Raw genomic sequence first — 19,084 nt, 5'->3', positions numbered from 1 at the left:
GACCTGCAAAAACCAAAAAAAAAAAAAAAAAAAAAAGAAAAAAAAAAGAAAAAAAGACCCAAAATAAAATAAAATAGTAATAATAATAGAGGGTGGCTGGGTGGTGGACAGAGCATTGGCCCTTGAGCCAGGAGCACCCAGGTCCAAATCCAGCCTCAGACACCCAATGATCACCCCGCTATGTAGCCCCAGGCAAGCAACCCAGCCCCATTTGCCCTGCACCCCCCCCAATAATAATAATAATAATAATAATAATAATAATAATGAAAAATGTGCTTTGGTCTTTGTTCCAATACTACCAACTCTATCGCAGGTGGATCACATTCTTTATAAGTCCATTGCAAAAGTTACTTCCATATTTTTCCACCCTTGCCGTTGCTGATCGCAACTCCCTCCTTTCGTATTTCTCCACTACCATGTACTAGATTTTTCTCTCTCCTTTCACTCTGACTCTGCTGTAGGGTTGCTGAGTGGTGCAGAAGACAGATCCCTGGCCCTGGGGCCATGAGGCCCCAAGCCCCCTTACCACCCCTTAGGCCCAACATCCACCTGAGCCTATAGTCCGGGACAGGCCATCCAATGGCAGCCCCTCGCAAGAAGTAAAAAAGAAAATGTATTATAACTGACCACTCTCCCCCCATGGTCCATCCTCTCCTCCATCACTCACATCCCCCCCCCCCCTTCCCCTGTCCCCGTTCTTACTCCAGATGTCTACAACACATTGAGTATATATATGTTGTTTCCTCTCCTAGCCACCTCTGATGAGAATGAAGATTCCCTCATTCCCCCTTGCCTTACCCCCTTTCATATCATTGCAATAGCTCATTGTAATAAAGAAAAATTTTATTATATGAAATATCTTGGACTATTCCCCCTCTCCTTTTTCTTTCTCCCATTACATTTCCCTTTTTTCTATTGACTCCATTTTTACACTATATTTCATCTTCAAATTCAGCTTTCTCTTCTGCTTCAACTATAAAAGCTCCCTCTACATGCTCTATTAACTGAGAAGGTTCATATGAGTATTATCAGTGTCATTTTTCTATGCAGGAATATATACAGTTCATCATCATTAAGTCCCTCATATTTCCCCCTTCTCCTCCAATCTCTATGCTTCACCAGAGTCCTGTATTTGAACATCAAACCTTCTGTTCAGCTCTGGCCATTCCAACAGGAATGTTTGACATTCCCCTGGTTCATTGAAAGTCCATCTTTTTCCCTGGAAGAGGACATTCAGTTTTGCTGGGTAGTCAATTCTCAGTTGCATTCTAAGCTCTTTTGCCTTCCGGTATATTATATTCCAAGCCCTATGAGCTTTTAATATAGTTGCTGCTAAATCCTGTGTGATCCTGACTGCAGCTCCACGGTATCCGAATTGTAATTCTTGTAATTCTTGTAATATTTTCTCTTTAACTTGGGAGTTCTGGAACTTGGCTATAATATTCCTAGGGGTTGGTTTTTTGGGATTTCTTTCTTGGGGGGATCAGTGGATTCTCTCTATTTCTATTTTGCCCTCTGCTTCTAGGATATCAGGGCAATTTTCCTGTAGTAATTCTTTGAAAATGATGTCAAGGCTCTTTCCCTGATCATAACTTTCAGGTATTCCAGTAATTTTTAAATTATCTTTCCTAAATCTGTTTTCCATATCAGTTGTTTTTTTTCAATGAGATGCTTCACATTTTCTCCTAATTTTTCATTTTTTTGGTTTTTGAAGTATTGAGTCCTGGTTTCTCGTAAATTCATCAATCTCCCTGAGTTCTCTTCTTTGTCGGAAGGATTTGTTTTCCTTAGAGTTTTCTTATCTCTTTTTCCATCTGGCCAATTTTGCTTTTAAAGCATTCTCCTCCTCAATAACTTTTTGAACTGTTTTATCCATTTTTTCCTAAGCTGGTTTTAGCATGCTGTTTTCTTCAGCCTTTTTTTACTTTCCTTGACTAAGCTGCTGACTTCATTTTCATGTTTTACCTGCATCTCTCGCATTTCTTTTCCCATTTTTTCTTCTAACTCCCTCATTTGATTTTCAAAGTCTTTTTTGAGCTCTGTCATAGCCTGAGCCCAATTTCTGTTTTTCTTGCAGTCTTTAGATGCAGGAGCTTGTGCTTCCTCATCTTCAGACTGAGTATTTTGAGACTTCTTGGGCTCACAGGCAAAATATTTCTCAATGGTGTTCCTCTTGTTTCTCTGCTTGCTCATTTCCCCAGCCTTAGCCTGTTTTGGGGGTGCTTCCTGAGCTTTTGGGACACTCCCACAAGGGTCTCAGTGTGTGAGGCTCTGTCCTCCCTCTTGGTTTGTGAATGACCATAAGTGCCCCCTTCTGCCATGGGGCTGAGGTGTGGGGGCCCTGCTGTTCTATGGGGGGGCCTAGATTCTGATCAGGATCTGAATGTGGTCAGAGCCCCAGAGTCCTGTTCCAGAGCCAGAGGACAGAGCTCTGCAGTCTCTCTCTTCACTCCCCTCCCTAGGTTCAATGGGCTCATGCCCTGGGGGCTCCTGCTTACCAGCTCCGCCTGCTTCTGTTTCCTGGATCTGGACTGTGGTGGCCATGCTGCTTGCTGTGTGCCCTGAGGGCTTGGGCTTCCTCCCGCTGTTCCCCCAATTTTTGCCTGGTGCTCCCTGGGGTATACGTCAGGAAACTCCCCTGCTGCTGTGAGCTGCGGCTCCCAGAGCCCTGGGGCTGCCTCCGGGAGGCTGAAGTTCTTTCACTCTGGTGGGTCAACCCTCCAACCCTGGGGAGCAGAGCCTTTCTGTTCTTTTCCAGGTTACCTTGAGTAGGAGAACTGCCTCACTGGGTCCCTCTGTGGGTTCTGTCTCTCGAAAATTTAGTTAGAGTCCTTAGTTTTGATGAGAGAGCGCCTAAGACACGATCTGCTCATGTTGCCATCTTGGCTCCACCCCCCAATTATGAATTTTTTAAAAACAACATTATTCTGAGGAGTAACTAGGATCCAAGATTCAAAAAAGTTCGAGAATTCCTTTTCTACACCATGCCCTCTCTCCTAATCATTTGAATCTCAAAATAAGTGACCAAATTCAATGTGGATGCTTACTACCAAATTTTGAAGCTATATGAGATGATGAAAAGTCAATGGAGCTAGGAGAATTCTAAATAGCTTAAATAATTTTAATGACTATAACTCTCATATTTTCCCAAGGCAAATAATTTTAGAAAGCAACAGTAACTTGGCACCATACTAAGTGCTCTAACAAAGATTGGGAAAAGAAGACATCAGAAATGCAACAAAAAGTCAGAACATAGTGGTAGAATTTGAGAAATGTACAGAGTTCACCAGTTATCCAGAGCACATGAGCTAATGCAGACTAACTGGTGCCTTCTGCTACTACTCTGTCATTATCTATCAGTAATAGATAGTTTAATACTAAAAATATATTATGTGGGTTTTTTTTTCAATTTTGGCTCTTGCTTAAGGATGGAGAAGACAAAATATGAAATTTAATTCATCTTGACAGAACTCTCTATAAAATAAATGAGTTGCTACTATTAAAATTATACTCAAATATACATTTTTGGCTCCTAAAGAATCACATTCCACTTCAACTTTTTTACTGCTTTTTTGTGATCTTATTCCAAAGAAATAATATAATTGTTTTATCATAAATGGCACAGAAAGTCAGAACATAATGGGAGAATTTCAAAAATCTTCAGAGTTCACCACTGAGCAAAGAATGAGAATTGGTTTGATTTTCATTTCATTCTTTATAATGTATTACCAATAAATTCACTCCTAGAAGTTAAGTGGTATTAAAAAATAAATAATGCATATAATTGAATCATCTAATTTCATGAGTTTATACCTGAGCTTCTATTCATTATTCTCTTCCATTCCCTTTTTAACAGATTGATCCAGTGATGGTTCTACTTTATATAACATTTTTTTACTTATTGTGTATTTATTTGATCAAAAGATTTCTACCCCCTTCCTTTATTTTCATTCTAGAATTTCATTTTAGTGCTTAATACCATGATTTTGGATCCCAAAAGAGATACTGTGTATGTAGTCTGAGAGTCAAAGCTTAGATGCACACATATAATTATGTCTTCATATGTGTATGCTTATATAAATCTCATTATCTCAGTTAATTTTATAAACATATTTTAGGAAAACATTCCAGTGAAAATTTTCTGGGATGATAGGTAGGCAAAAATCTAAAGTCATATGAAATATTAGCTATAAAAGCATTTTGAATTGTTGGAAAGGCATTATATATGTATGTGATTATTATATTATCATTATATTCCCGAGGAAAAGAGCAGTACACTCCTGGAGAGTGGGGGCAGCAGCATATCCAACAACTGATACTTCAAAGACATTCAATCTATACTTTTTGTGTGGAGTACTGTCTGTATCACTTTGATGTAAGAGACCAAAAACATGCTTCCCACAGCTGCCTCTAGCTGTAAGCCCACATTATGTGGATTCATTTATTTTTTATTGTTGAATAAATGAGCATTTTATAGGGATTGAACAGTTCTACTGTCATCATAACTTTCTGAAGCACCATAATTTTTAAGAATCAGGAAAAATCATTCTACAATGAGATTCTAATCCGTGGTATAAGTGAGTCCATGCAGAGCAGTGGTGGTTTAGTCCTTTCATGTTTAAACATTCTAGTGACTTAAAAGTGGTCAAAATTATGTGTATTTCTCCTATTTAAACTGGTATATGGAAAATGCACAAGCAAGAGTACCACTTCATGATCCTCTATAAGCAAGAAATGATATGAGAAGAAATGAAAATAATTTGATTAAATACAAATGACTAAATCTCTTCCCTGTGGTGTTCTGCCAACACCACATCTATCTATCTTCACAAGGCTAGGTTCTTTTTCATATAGACAACAGGTTGTTGCTGTTAAGTCACTTCAGCTGTGTATGCCTCTTTGTGATCCCATTTGGGGTTTTCTTGGCAAAGATACTGGAGTGGTTTGCTATTGCCTTCTCCAGCCCATTTTACAGTTGAGGAAACTGAGACAAACAGGGTTAAATGACTTGCCCAGGGTTACACAGCTAGGAAGGGTCTGAGGGCAGATTTGAACTCAGGTCTTCCTGACTCCAGGTCTGGTGTTCTATTCACTGCAGCCCAGGACAATAGATGCAACATGCTAGTTATGTGACACCTGCATAAACATAGTTAATAAGTTGCTAGTAAGCACTCAAAGACGGATGGTGAAGGCTAAAAGAATGTAGTCCTCTAACAGGATCACAAAACACAGTTCTTTCCCAAAACACCACCAACTATTCAAGTCATATCCAGGATCATAACATTGGAGTGAACTTTCATTCTTTCATCTCCCTTATCCTCATAATCCAAAAAGCTGTTTGTTTTGTGCATTTCTCCTAAAATTGTTTTTGTATATGTACATATGGACTACGTAAAAATATAGCCATTTCTCTTCCTATACCATCTTCTTTCCTCTTCTTTTAACTAATATAGCCACTATCTTAATTCAAGCCCTGATCATTGCTCATCTCCCTGTTTCTTGTGTCTGCAATCTCAAATTAATAACTTTCTGCCAAAAATTTCCTCTGGGGTCAAATACCCTCTTTCTTAGCTTGGCCCTTAAAATCCTATATAAGCAAGCTCCATAGCTACCTTCCCATGTTTATTTCACATAACTCTCTTAATGTATCCTACAGCCAACCTGGGAACTACATTTTTTCCTGTCTTGTCTCTATACTTTTGCAAAATCTGACCTCTACCTCTAACCTCATGTCTAGAATACATTCCACTCAAATTTTATCAATTAACTAATATTTAATAAGCACCTACTAGTATCTGGTGATGTACTAAATATGAAGCAATTTCATAATACTTACCTTCCTTTAAATTACAGCTCATATAGGACCTCCTTCCACGATGCTTTTACTTATTCTTCTGCCCCACGCTGATAGTGACTTTTTTCCTTCCTAAGTTTTTCCTAGATGTCTTTGCCTAGTACCTTTCCTGCCTCTTTACTCTCTACCTATATTTGGGTATCTAAGTGGTAGACTAGAATAGAGTGCTGGGTTTGGAATTATAAAGACCTGGGTTCAAATTCAACCTCAAGACACTTATTAGCCGTGTGTCATTGGGCAATTCAATTTACTTCTGCCCGCCTCAGTTTCCTTAACTGTAAAATAGGGATAATACCAATAATTATCTCACAGGGGTTTTTTGTGAGGATCAAATGAGATAAAATTTATCAAGCAACTAGTGGCAGAATGGATGTAGTGCTGGCCCTGGAATCAGGAAGACTCATTTTTTTAAGTTCAAATCTATTCTCAGATAGTTCCTAGCTGTGTGACCCTGGGGCAAATCACTTAACCATGTTTGCTTCAGTTTCTGGAGAAGGAAATAGGAAATTACTTCAGTATCTTTGCCAAAAAAAAACCCAAATAGGGTCAGGAAGAGCCAGACACAAGTGAAAAAAAATGAATGAACAACTAGCACAGCCCTTGATAAACAGTAGGCATTTAATTTATGCTTATTCTATCTTCTTTTGCACTGTGCTGTATAGATGTTATTATTCTAGAAAAAAAATGTTAACTTATCAAAGGCAGGAAGAATTTCATTTTTGCTTTTGTCTAAATGATTATTTAACAAGCTGAACTAAATTGACTGCTAAGAAAATATGCGATATGCTACACTCAGATACAGAGGGTATTTTCATTTCTTACTTTCTTTAGCTTGATTCCTGGCCACCAAGTTTCTATCTGCCAGGGTTCTTTCTGACTCAAATGAGGTCAGAAACCTCTATTAGAATAACAGTCATGCTTACTGATTTAACACTAAGCATGAAGGACATTTGTAATCTTAGTTAAATAATTAATTTAATAACCACTAAGGAATTTATGAGTTCATATAAAATCAAACATTATTTACTTGCAATATCATTATCCTTTTAGTAACATTATTGCATTTAAGAGATTTTTGATTAAGGACCAAGGTAAGAAAATACTGGTTAAGGCTATAGAAATATGGTTCCATTGATTCAATTATCAATATGATAGCAGTAATAACTGATAAACTACTAAAAAAATTCTTTTATTGAAAAATTAAAATAAAAAATGTTTTTTAAAAAATCTTCCTATTTTAATAAACTTTAACAACTTTTAACTTTTTCAACTCATGTCTTCCAGGTTGAAGACAGGGCTGATAATTCAACTCATGTGCTTCTCATGGCATCACCTCCCTGATGTCATGGTCTTCTTTGAAAATGAAGGACAAACATTACTATAATGAAGTTAAAGTGTCTACACACTGTGAGCTAGGTAGTCTATTATGCTAAAAAAAGAAAGACTTCATATGTATTAAAATATTTATTTTTTGTGTAAAAAAGGATTGGAAGTGAAGAAATACCAATCATTTGGAGGAGCATGTAACAAATTGTGATAAATGTATGTAATGGAATATTATGGTGTTGAAGAAATGATGTAAATGATGAATATAAAGAAGCATGGAGATACTTATATATGCTATCATAAAGTGAAGTAAGCAGAGGCAAGAAATAAATTTATATAAAATGGTCTACAACAATGTAAATGGAAAGAAAAACACCACCACATAATGAAAAATATTTGTTACTAAATTACAATGAAAAATTCTGGTCCTGATGAAGATGATGATGATGATAATGTTTGTCCTTCATTCTAGAAGAAGACAATGATATCAGGGAGGAGATGCCATGACAAGTACATGAGGTAGATTTGAATGAGGGGGTTTGTGTGCTGAGTGACCAGTCTTATGTTCTCCTCTAGAGCCATCTGGGTCCAGATATGAATCAGGATGACTGGAGATGGCCCTGGATATGAGGCAGTCAGGGTTAAGATTTGCTCAAGGTCACACAGCTAGTAAGTGACAAATGTTTGAGGATGGATTCAAGTTTCCTTTCCCATCCTCTTGACTCTAAGGTCACTGAACCACTTAGCTGCCCTTATGAAGAGGAGAAGGGAAAGAAGAACAATCTTTACTTTACCTCTGAATCATGAGGTGACTGTATGAGGAAAACAAATAGTTCTAGCAAAGGAAAAGTTGCCTGATACACAGGCAGAAGTAATAAGAGGCAGACTGAGTCGAGTAGGTTATACCATATGACATTTTGAATTACAATAGGTAAAGTTTCCAATATTCTCTACCAGTGTGAGATATGAGAAGATACCTTCCCCACTCTTTTGATATTGTCAATCTCTCTGAGGTCTTTTTCTAGTCAACTTCTATAGCTAGGGAGAAATAAGTGGTATATCAACATCCAACAAATCCCTGACCCAGTAAAAAAGGTGAATTTCTTTATTGTCTTGACAATCAAGAGCTGTTGAATCACTAGGAACAGGACATAGATTCTGAATTATTTTTACCATCAGTGGTGACTAATTTATGCTGGATTATTTATAGCCCTTCAGCTGATGTCCATTTTGACCCTATGACATGCATCTTCCTCCCTCCCTCATTCCTTTCCTTCCTTCTATCTCTTCCTTAGACAATCTATTCCTAGGGTCCCCTTTGGCAAGGGGGAGGGTGGGTCTGATCATATTAATGATATAGAGGAAATCCTACTGACATAGTCCAGTTAGCTACATGGCCTATGACACTGTCAAGTGCAGCATGAACCAAAATAAATTTTAAATGAGTAATATCAACAAAAGAAAGAAAAATACAATAAAATAGTTACCATGAGACCTACAATATTGTTTAATGGTGCCCATTCTAATCTGAGTTGACTCCACTGGGCTTTAGTCTACTGTAGAGATCTGGCAGTCCCAACCTTTGGGGTAGTTGAATTATAGATATTTGTCACCATGCTTGATCACCTGTATTTTAAAACTAGCTGGCCAACCAGGTTTAAACCATAGTAAAGTTAATTCTGATGTAGGAATCTAATTTCTACCAGCTTTATTTACCTCAATAGCCTCTTGTTCTGTCCAGATTTTTTAAAACTTTTCTTTAACATAATTTTTTTTCCTGGAAGCTAAATTTCTCTGGAATCACAAAAGACAGTACACTTAATTTTAGTCATCACACACACACACACACACACACACACACACACACACGATTTCAAATTTGGGAAACCTGTATTGCCATGTGAGTGTTATACAGTTCAGGATTTGTATGCTGAGATCAATTTTTCTTTATTAAAATGTATTTCATGGAGAAGTCAAATGTGGCTTTAGCATTGCACAGATAAAAATCCCAAACTAATACACTCAAGTGAAAGAGAAGGAAGAAGGTAGAAAGGAAGAAAAGAAAGAAAAGAAATTTTGCTGTAATGATATTGTTAAAATGACTAATTTTACATAAATCATATTTCCAGTTTGCAAAGGATGAGATAAAACTGATTTTAGTTTCTCTGTAGTGAATAAGGAAAAAGGAGTGCTTTTTAACCCAATAAGAGAGAGCTTTTACTGTCTTACACCTGGGTTTTCTCTATTTCCAGCTGCCTGGATATTGGCTATTTTCCAGCTCATTAGCAAAATGGCAAAGGATGCAAGAACAGGAAAAATAAATGCCATGTTCAATTGGCTGTGGATGCCTCGGTTGCTTAGTTTATGAGGAAGTCAAAGTCATGTGGTGGGTGAATAGTCAGGAATTCCCTGCTCAACTGTAGACAAAATGGGCAAGATTAGGAAAACTATAAAAGAGTCAGTTGTCTATTAAGTATGAAATAAAATAAAGAGTTGATGGGTAATTCTTGGAAATGAAGTTGCTGACTTTTATTGCTGTCTTCTTTAAATTTTCTTGGAAATTACAATGGTGGCCTGTGGTATACTATATCCATTTCAAGGTAGACAAAGTTGAAAACAATAACACAACAATCCTTCCCAAATCATCTTGATATGTTCCACACTTGGAATCACAGTGCTAAATTTCTGTTCAAAAAGGCAACTAAGACATCATCTAGCAGAAGTCTAATACAATATATGATTCTGAAGTGTATGTAACAAGCGATGAAGAATCATAGAAGCATATTAGAGCTATAAGGGGGACTATAGGTAGAACATTATTTCTGAGTAATTCAACAGAAACAACAGAAGAAACCTAGTTTCTCATTCTAATCGAACACATTCTTGAGTTTCTAAGGGGAAAATAAAAGACACTTTCCAAGTGAAACTTTTTAACAACTAAAAGGCAAAGTACTGTTTTCATAACTGACTGATTCAACAAATACACAGAATGAACACACTGTTATAAAGAAACAAACATTTCATTCAATATCTTCCTATTTCCCAAAAGCTAATTCTACAGAATCAAATGAAGAACCTTTATTAAAATGCATAGAAAATGTATTCAATTTATGATTCACTTTTTTTTTTAGGTTTTTGCAAGGCAAATGGGGTTAAGTGGCTTACCCAAGGCCACACAGCTAGGTAATTATTAAGTGTCTGAGACCGGATTTGAACCCAGGTACTCCTGACTCCAAGGCCGGTGCTCTATCCACTACGCCACCTAGCTGCCCCTATGATTCACTTTATTAAATTAAGTAACATCTTTTGACAGGATATACTTTTTCTAATGCTATTTTTGTACATGTAATTTTTTTGCCACCTGATCTCAATTAATACAAATTTTATTAAAAAGAAACCCAGAGATGCAATATTTTCATTATTTCCATAAAAATACACTTTTCTTGCAAAGAACTTTTTTTCTTCTTTTTTCTCCAAGGTCTAAAACATTTTACTACAAAGTTAATATATGAAAGAAGTTATCTGGAATAGTAGAGAGAGCCTATGACAGTTGTTGGGAATTTAGAAATAGTATTAATCTTCAGTCTTTTAACTCTATGAAGCTTTGCAAAAATAAATCTCGGGCACTTTTAAGAAACAAAAGAGTTAAAATCCATTCTGGGCTCCATGACATAACTTTTTGGAAACTGCCAAGGAGTAAAAAGTCAAGAGTAAAATTCTCAGTCATCTTCTTTAGAATGATTAATTATGTAAACAACAAATATCTAATTTTTTTCCTTACTTGAAATTTTTTAAAAAAGCTTTATGACTATCTGGGACAGCTAGGTAGTGCAGTGGATAGAGCACCGGCCCTGGAGTCAGGAAGACCTGAGTTCAAATCCGGCCTCAGACACTTAATAATTGCCTAGCTTTGTGACCTTAGGCAAGTCACTTAACACCATTGCCTTAAATAAATAAAATTTTAAAAGATAACAAAAAAGCTTTATGACTATCAAAGTAACTCCTCAGAAAGTCACTGGACTACCTCTCTAACAATAATCTTGTACAAAATAATTACAACTTCTGAACCTTTGAATTACAGAGTGGCAGCAAGGTGGAGAGAAAAGGACAATATCTTAGGTTGGTTTAGAAGAGAGGGCAAAAATCTTGCAACTCACAAAAATTACTACAGCAATAGTCTGGGGCACTTCCTTTGAGGATCTTTAGGATATTAGATTAACATTTAACTTATTAAACAATGCTGAATTCCAAAATGTAAATTTAATTCTCATTATTCTACAAGTTAAAATGGAAGACTATGGGGGCAGCTAGGTGGCACAGTGGATAGAGCACCAGCCCAGGAGTCAGGAGTACCTGGGTTCAAATCCGGCCTCAGACACTTACTAATTACCTAGCTGTGTGGCCTTGGACAAGTCACTTAACCCCACTGCCTTGCAAAAACCTAAAAAAAAAATGGAAGACTAGAAAGAACATATAGGTAGCCTCTTTTCCAATTTAACACTTCATATACTGGAATAATAAAATAATAGTTCTCAAAACCCAGGGAATCACAATAGTCTAAAAGGAGCCTGAGAGATGGTCTGTCTACTGTTTCCTATTTTCCTGCTTTCTCAGATATCTGTTTGATTTTGTCATGGATTAATAATTTCAATATTTAATAAAAACTACACCTTCTAGTTAAGTACTCTTCTAGTTCTTTGTCTCTTATGTATGTTTGTCTCATTCTTCTCTTGTATTTTTTTTTAAAATTACAGACAGTGGAGTGGTGGGCTGAGACAGTTTTTATCCTTCTGAAGTATTCTGAAGATTGGAAACGATTCGAGAACTACACTACATTAGACATATACCTTCAATTCCTCCGTCTGCCTCACAGTAAGAGATTTTTTTAAAATTTACCAAAATTGAAAGTTTTGATGCTAACAGATTTTACAAATTGAGAGGAGAGATTATCCAGCAGAAAAAATATTGGACTGGGAAATCATTAGCATTTATTAGTTTTATGACGTAGACAACTAAGTTCTCAACTGTAGTGTTTTCATCTGTAAAATGGAAATGATACTTACTAATACAAGATCATTGTGAGGATCAAAGGAAAGAGGTGGTGATAGAGGAAGCAAACATCTATTAAGTGTCTCCTTTGTCCCAATTTTTACAATGATTATCTCAATGATCCTCACAACCACACTTCAAAGTAAATGGCATTGTTATATCTAATTTCCTCACATAGAACACTGAAGCAGAAAAAGATTAAATGATTTGCTCAGGGTCATTCAGCTGATAAGTGTCTGAGACTCGATTTGAACTCTTTCTAACTCCAGACCCAGTGCTCTACCACTTCATCACATGGGTGTCTCTAATGAGATAATATATAGTATTTTGTCTTTCAGGTATCTATATAAATATCAGTTATTAGTTTTTTCTGCAATATATCTTTCCCCTAAAGCTAAAATTTGGCTCAAAATTATATGATTGAATATTAAATTTAGAGAAGAGGGTTACAGGAAGAAGTTTCTGTAGTAGAAAACTCATATCTAAGCTATTTGTAGCTTACAATCTATAGCAGAGGTGAGGCGAGGATCAGATTTGAAATACATTAAATATTTGCTTATGAGACTTATTTTATCTAACTACATCAATGATCTTACAGATGGTCTGCCTGAAATGCAATAGAATATCATTCAATGCAATTTGACAGTATCAAGTAAGAGTTTAATATAAAGTTAACAAGATAGGAGCAAATATAATTGAAAACATAAAAAAATCTATTTTGTAAAACAAGGAAAAAACTTAAGGTTCAAACCAAAAGAAATTAGCCTGAACTTCAAAGCCACCCAAATTTACTAAGATGGAAGTAACAGATTCTTCAATGATAATTTAGCCCCCCCCCATATCAAACAATGGAAACATTCTTGTTACTCAAAAGCAAATGAGGGGGTTAAGTTTAACCTTCAAATTAAAAGAAGATCAAAACTGAACAAAGTATCCTTGTCAATCTTTGAAATGAGAGAACCTTCTTTGTTCTTAACAGAAAGTTGAGACAGTATCAGAATAATTTCAACAGATTTTACTTTAAATAAGCTATAAAGGATAAGAGAGCACTGAAGAAATATATCACAAAAATCTGTAGTTCCTTTTACTAGTTTTTTTTTTTTAATAAAAAACAGATTGCTTTTACCATTAGAGAAAGGATGCTCTCTATGTGTGGAGTGCAGATCAGGGATGTAAAAAAAAGATATGGAAATTATCTTGTAGAATAAGCATATTCAAAGTTCCCTAATAAGTGGGATATAAGAATTTGTATCAAGTGTTCTTAACCTGTTTATAAACTTTTTTTTTTGCAAGGCAATGGGGTTAAGTGGCTTGCCCAAGGCCACACAGCTAGGTAATTATTAAGTGTCCGAGGCTGGATTTGAACTCAGGTACTCCTGACTCCAGGGCCGGTGCTCTATCCACTATGCCACCTAACTGCCCCTATAAACTTGTTTTTAAAAATATCTGAACTATTTCAATATAACTGGTTGCCTTTTATCTTATGCATTTAAAAACTTTATTCTGAGAAGGGGTCTACAGGTTTCAGAAGACTGTCAAAGGAGTCCATGATGCAAAATATCAATCAATCAATTTATTAAGTCCCTATTATGTGCTAATTGCTACAAAAAGAGGCAACGGGCAATCCCTGCCCTCGAGAAACTTACAATTTTATATGGAAAATATGTAAACAAATGTACACAAAATAAGCTATATACAAGGTAAACAGGAAATTATATCAAAAAGGTTCTAGAATTAAGAGGGATTGAGGAAGGCTCCCTATAGAGTTAAGAACTCCTGCTTATCATATATAGACACATCATACTCAATGTTAGAAGATGAAGTACATTATATTTTAATATCAAACAGACTTTCTTTTTCAATTGCATGTGAATTAATCCTTTCAGTAAAGGATTGAATCTTTTACATCCCTTTTTATGCAATGTTTATAAATTGAGTATACTGTATCCACCATTATTAGATAAAATTTATTTCAATTTTTTATTTTATTTTGTTTTAGCAGGCAATTGGGGGTAAGTGACTTGTCCAGGGGCCACAAATTTAGTAAGCATCCTGGGGCTGGATATGAACTCGGGTCCTCTGACTCCAGGGACAATATTATATATTTGTGTATATTATAGTATTTTCACCTGGGCATCTTAAGTTGGTTTTCCTTTCTATTTGTTTTAGATTTGTATCTATGAACCTGTATTAGCATGTCATACTCTTGACTTTGATTTTTACACATGAGATCAAGAAGGCAAGTCATTGAGTCTGTTTTAAAAGGGTTACTTGGCAAATTTCATCAATGTTTTCTTGATTATAGTAATCTAAAACTTATTTTCAGGTTTCTACTTCAAAATTTAGAAAATGTCCACTTAGGTACTTACACAAATTTGGGGAAGAAAAGGGAAACATTTTACTTCATTCTTTTTCACTCTGTTTATATTTAAATCCTACTTCTTATATAACTTAGGTGAAAATAAAGTAAATTAATTATGAAATTTTACTTGGTCTTATTTAGATGCTCAAATAAAGGATAATAATCTAGTACATCTACATTTTACAGATGGGGAGGATGACCCCAAGGAAATAATGTGACTTGCTTATTAAAGTCACAAAGGTAATAATAAAGGTTGGAGGCAGGTTTGAGTCAAGGCCCTCTGACTCCAAGGAAAGTCAAGGGTTTTCCCACTCTACCTTAATCACTGTAATCAGCTTCACCTTCCTTTGCATCTTAGTGACATTTATCCACTTTCTCTGGGTAAATAACAAACTTGGCATGGAGACCAAAACTTTTATAGGACTATCATGTGCTTCATATATCTTAAAGTGATAAATGTCCTATTATTATCCATAGACTTTCTGCCCCAAACTGCTATTATTCTTTATCTTACTTCGGGAGTAGAAAAAGGAAGCCATCAGTGATTTTTGCTTTGAGGCTTTATATAAATCTCTTGTTCTCAAAACTAAAGGCATTAGGGTCAAAAGAGGCTCTTGCCTGAATTATTCTTGGCTTGGAAAGTGCCATCTTGTGAAATGGACATTTATTCCTTACATAAAATATGAAAGAAAAAATGCCAACATGCAATGTTCAAATCAGACTGATGGAAAATGATACAATTTTTATACCTCACATTCATTATGGTACAAATCAGTACCACCCAAGCCAATCTAAATGTTCACATGGCACAAGATGCATCTAGGGAGAAAAGAGAAAAAAAGTAACTGGCTTTCCTATGTTATTCCCTGGCTTCATCCATATGTTAAATCTTTCCAAATGAGGGTGGTGACATGGGTTCATTTCATAAACACAGAAAGATCTCGCGACAGCCTGTGGAAACATGAACCATTATTTACACTGGAAAGAATGACTTGGTGCAGCTGTGCCCAAGCAATAGAAACAGAAAAGAAGACTGTGTCATTGCTGTGTTATGACTGTAATAACTACTGGGTAGGTATAGAACCTAGGTCTACAGCAGACCAGGAGGAAGGCTTCCAATGCTGCCATAGGACACCAATGCCTCACGTCTTATGATATCATCAGAGTCCTTTGATGAATTTACAATCTGGTAATCTCTCAACAGCATTCATTCTCCACATGTAAATCCCTGGAACCTAACAACTTTGTAATGTCTCAACCAATGACCCAGCTGGGTTCATCATATATTTACTTCAAAGTGTCTTCAAAGCCTTGAACAAAGTTTTCCTTCTGTGGTGGCAGAATTGGAATATGAATCCCTATCATTTGACTCCAAGTCTGGAAATTTTTCCATTGCACCATCACCTATCTTATTTTTATTAGGACTTGCCTTTTTCCTCCTTAAGTGATGAAAAACTTGCTGCCATTATCTGAAACCTTTCAGTTGGAAGGAAGAAGGGAAGAGAGGTCCAGGTCATTCAAGGGTGGAGGAAAAGGAATAGATTCCAACTACCAAGACACAAAGAAGATGGCACCACTGCCATTCTTCTTTCCCTGCATCTTTATTGTTGCTCAGTCATTTTTCAGTCAGGTCCGACTCTCTGTGATCACATTTGGAGTTTTCTCAACAAAAATAAGGAGTGGTTTGTCATTTTCTTCATTTTATAGATTTTATACATGAGGAAACTGGGACAAACAGGATCAAGTGACTTGTCCTGGGTCACACAGCTAATATTGTAAAAGGCCAAATTTGAACTCAGGTCTTCCTGGCTATAGGCCAGGCATTCTATCCACTGTGCTAACTAGCCTAAGCAGGGAAGGCCTATGGGAAACTTCTATAAAGACAAACTTAATAGTAGTATATGACCAGCACTGTTGAGCTAGAATTGACTACATAATGACAAATGATCTTTGGAGAGTGATCTTAGAAATTTATGGTTTAGGGTGTACAAGTGGAATAGGATCAATATATAAGAACTTTAGCTGCTAGTAAGGTACCCCAACTATACTACAATTGGACTCAGAATCCAGGGATGGTTATTTTCCTAGAATATGCCAGTAATTCAACATATGATATTGGAAAAAGTTAATGACTCTCTTGATGCCTTTGTATTGGAAATATCTAGACACAGTCCCAGGGGAACGCCCCCTTAAGCATAAAGATCACTAGCTTTCACAGGAACTATGGGCCAGGCCAAATAATGCTAAATTCTGTGCATCTCTTCTTCCCTTTGTTCCTACAACAAATACTCTGAAAATTCCAAAATTCTTTACACAACAGACTCCAGTAGAAAATATCAGTCTCCAAATGATGTAATTGTTCACTGGGGAGTCTTGGATGGGGAGGGGTCAGTGTTAAATTTCTCAAATGTCCTGCAGTCTAGGAGTGTAAGAATAACAACTAGTATTCATATAATACTTTAAAGTTTGAAGAATGTTTTACCTGTATTATTTCATCTGAGTCTTTTTCCAGGAATAAGGAGTTTCTGCTGCACCTTAAGTCCCAACCCTCACTATGAACTCTCCTGATTATATCAATCTCTTTATCCAGATATACATTATAGTCATATTCCTCCATCTCTATCATCCCACTCAGTTCAACTCAATGTTTTGTTTTATTTTTTTGTTTTTGTTTTTGTTTTTGTGCACCAGTAAGGAAAGAGGATAGAGTTATAAGTTACAGACAACTTTCAGGCCACTGGAGTCATTTACCAAAGTATGATTTTTCTCATTGTGTTAGGTTGAGTACAGCTTCAAAAACTCTTCCTGTGAGCAGGTTTGGGTTCAATGTTTATAAAGTGCTTTGAGTTCTACTGAGAAGGGAATGAGGTAAACATACAAGCCATTATTACTACCATTTTATCCTCTAGATAACCTTATGAGGTAAGTATTAATGCCAGAGGGAATATTATTTTACAGGAGAATTCTAAGCAAAGAGGGCAGCTGACTAGCTCAAAGTCAAGAGCCAAGAACAGACTCCAAGAGACCTGTACTTGTATCCACTGCTAGGCTGAATCCAAGTCTTTCTAAAATGCTTTCATCATGATTGAGAAGGAGGTGGGGGCTTTGTTTTTTTCCTAAGGACTGAAAAAAAAATCCTCTCATCCTAGTCAGTAAAGGAACTAAGTGAGCATGCAGTGGTCACCTAGACTCTCAGCCAACACCCACCTGCACTGCAGATGGATCCTACAGCAGCTCAGACAGGCAGGCTCCATTTATCAACCATCCAGAGCTCTCAATAAAGGCTGCTCAGATCACTGCCAGCTTGATTTAATTCAGTTAAAGGGGAAAAAAAGAAAGAAAGAAAAAAGGAAAAGGAAAAGAAAAAAAAGCTATTTTTTCCAAGTACAGCACGGTCCATTGAGTTCATTCTCCTCAGAGTTACGTCTTGTACAGGTGGCCCATATAACTTCACAAAGACTCTGCTCTCTAAATAGTTTTTTAAATCCGACACATTACATTTATTAGAACAGTTCTGACTAAGTCTCCAAAATATTTTGATGGGGCCCTGTACAATAGCAAATCTTGATGGGTAAGTAAAAACTTGCTAAACTGAGTAATATCTACTTCCAAATCTTAAAACTTTACATAACTGAGGGAAAATACAGTAATACAATAGGATTTTAGCCATAGGTTAAAAAAAACAACTGAGGAATGTGAGAAGGAAGGAAATGAGGAAAAAGAGAAGAATAAAGACTAGAGGAAAACATAATTCTCTAAGGGAATATAAAATAATCAGTTTCATAAATATGAATATTGGAAATACTAATTAGTTCTAACCATTGTACATAAATACATTACTGTCTTGTATAGATGAGGCACTGATGTCAAACTCAAAATAGAAATGGAATGGGGCCATATGCATGGCAACTAGGTGGAACAGGGGCTAGAATGTTAGACCTAATAGGAAGAGTCCTCTTCCTGAGTTCAACTCTGGCCCAGAACACTTACTAGCTATGTGACTCTGGTCACATTATTGACCTTCAGTTACCACATCTAAGAAATGGGCTAGAAAAGGAAATGACAAATATTGGAGTATCTTTGCAAAGATAACTCCAAATGGTGTCATGAAGAGCTGTACACCACTAAAAAGACTGAACAAAAACAAAAAAGATATACCAAATTCTATTGTTGACACAAAGTTAGGGGTATCTTGATTGACATGGGTAGAAATAGGATTGTAAAAGATCTTAACGAGTTGGAAGGATCTAGTTAACAAGATGAAGTTCTAATAGAGATAAATATCAAGTTTAATTTTAGTTAAGTATCAACTATATACAAATGAGATTCAAAAGATCCACTTTAATAGCAGTGATTTTATAGGGCTATAAATTCAATGAATATTGTATTGTGCTAGTTAAAAGTCTTATATATTCTTAAAGAAACATAGGAATTGGAACAAAATAAGAATAGTCCCTGTATACTTGACATTGATCAAATTATATCTGAAATTT

The 19,084-nt window shown here is 36.1% G+C and overlaps 2 protein-coding genes across 4 annotated transcripts in view; one reads left to right on the top strand and one right to left on the bottom strand.

Moving 5' to 3' along the window:
• Positions 1-19,084, bottom strand: part of CMSS1 (cms1 ribosomal small subunit homolog) — a 431,391-nt gene that overhangs the window by 210,287 nt on the left and 202,020 nt on the right. The gene's annotated exons all lie outside the window — the stretch shown is intronic.
• FILIP1L (filamin A interacting protein 1 like) overlaps positions 1-19,084 on the top strand; it is a 356,414-nt gene that overhangs the window by 143,771 nt on the left and 193,559 nt on the right. For all 3 annotated transcript variants that reach the window (XM_074214316.1, XM_074214317.1, XM_074214318.1), the window contains one exon: positions 11,935-12,052. The gene's annotated coding sequence lies outside the window, so the exon portion shown is untranslated. The remainder of the gene's footprint in view (positions 1-11,934; positions 12,053-19,084) is intronic.

This window comes from Macrotis lagotis, chromosome 1 (assembly GCF_037893015.1).
Source record: "Macrotis lagotis isolate mMagLag1 chromosome 1, bilby.v1.9.chrom.fasta, whole genome shotgun sequence".
In the NCBI taxonomy this organism is placed as follows: domain Eukaryota; kingdom Metazoa; phylum Chordata; class Mammalia; order Peramelemorphia; family Peramelidae; genus Macrotis; species Macrotis lagotis.
The sequence above is the reverse complement of the archived record's forward strand: the minus strand, read 5'-3'. Positions and strand labels throughout refer to the sequence as shown.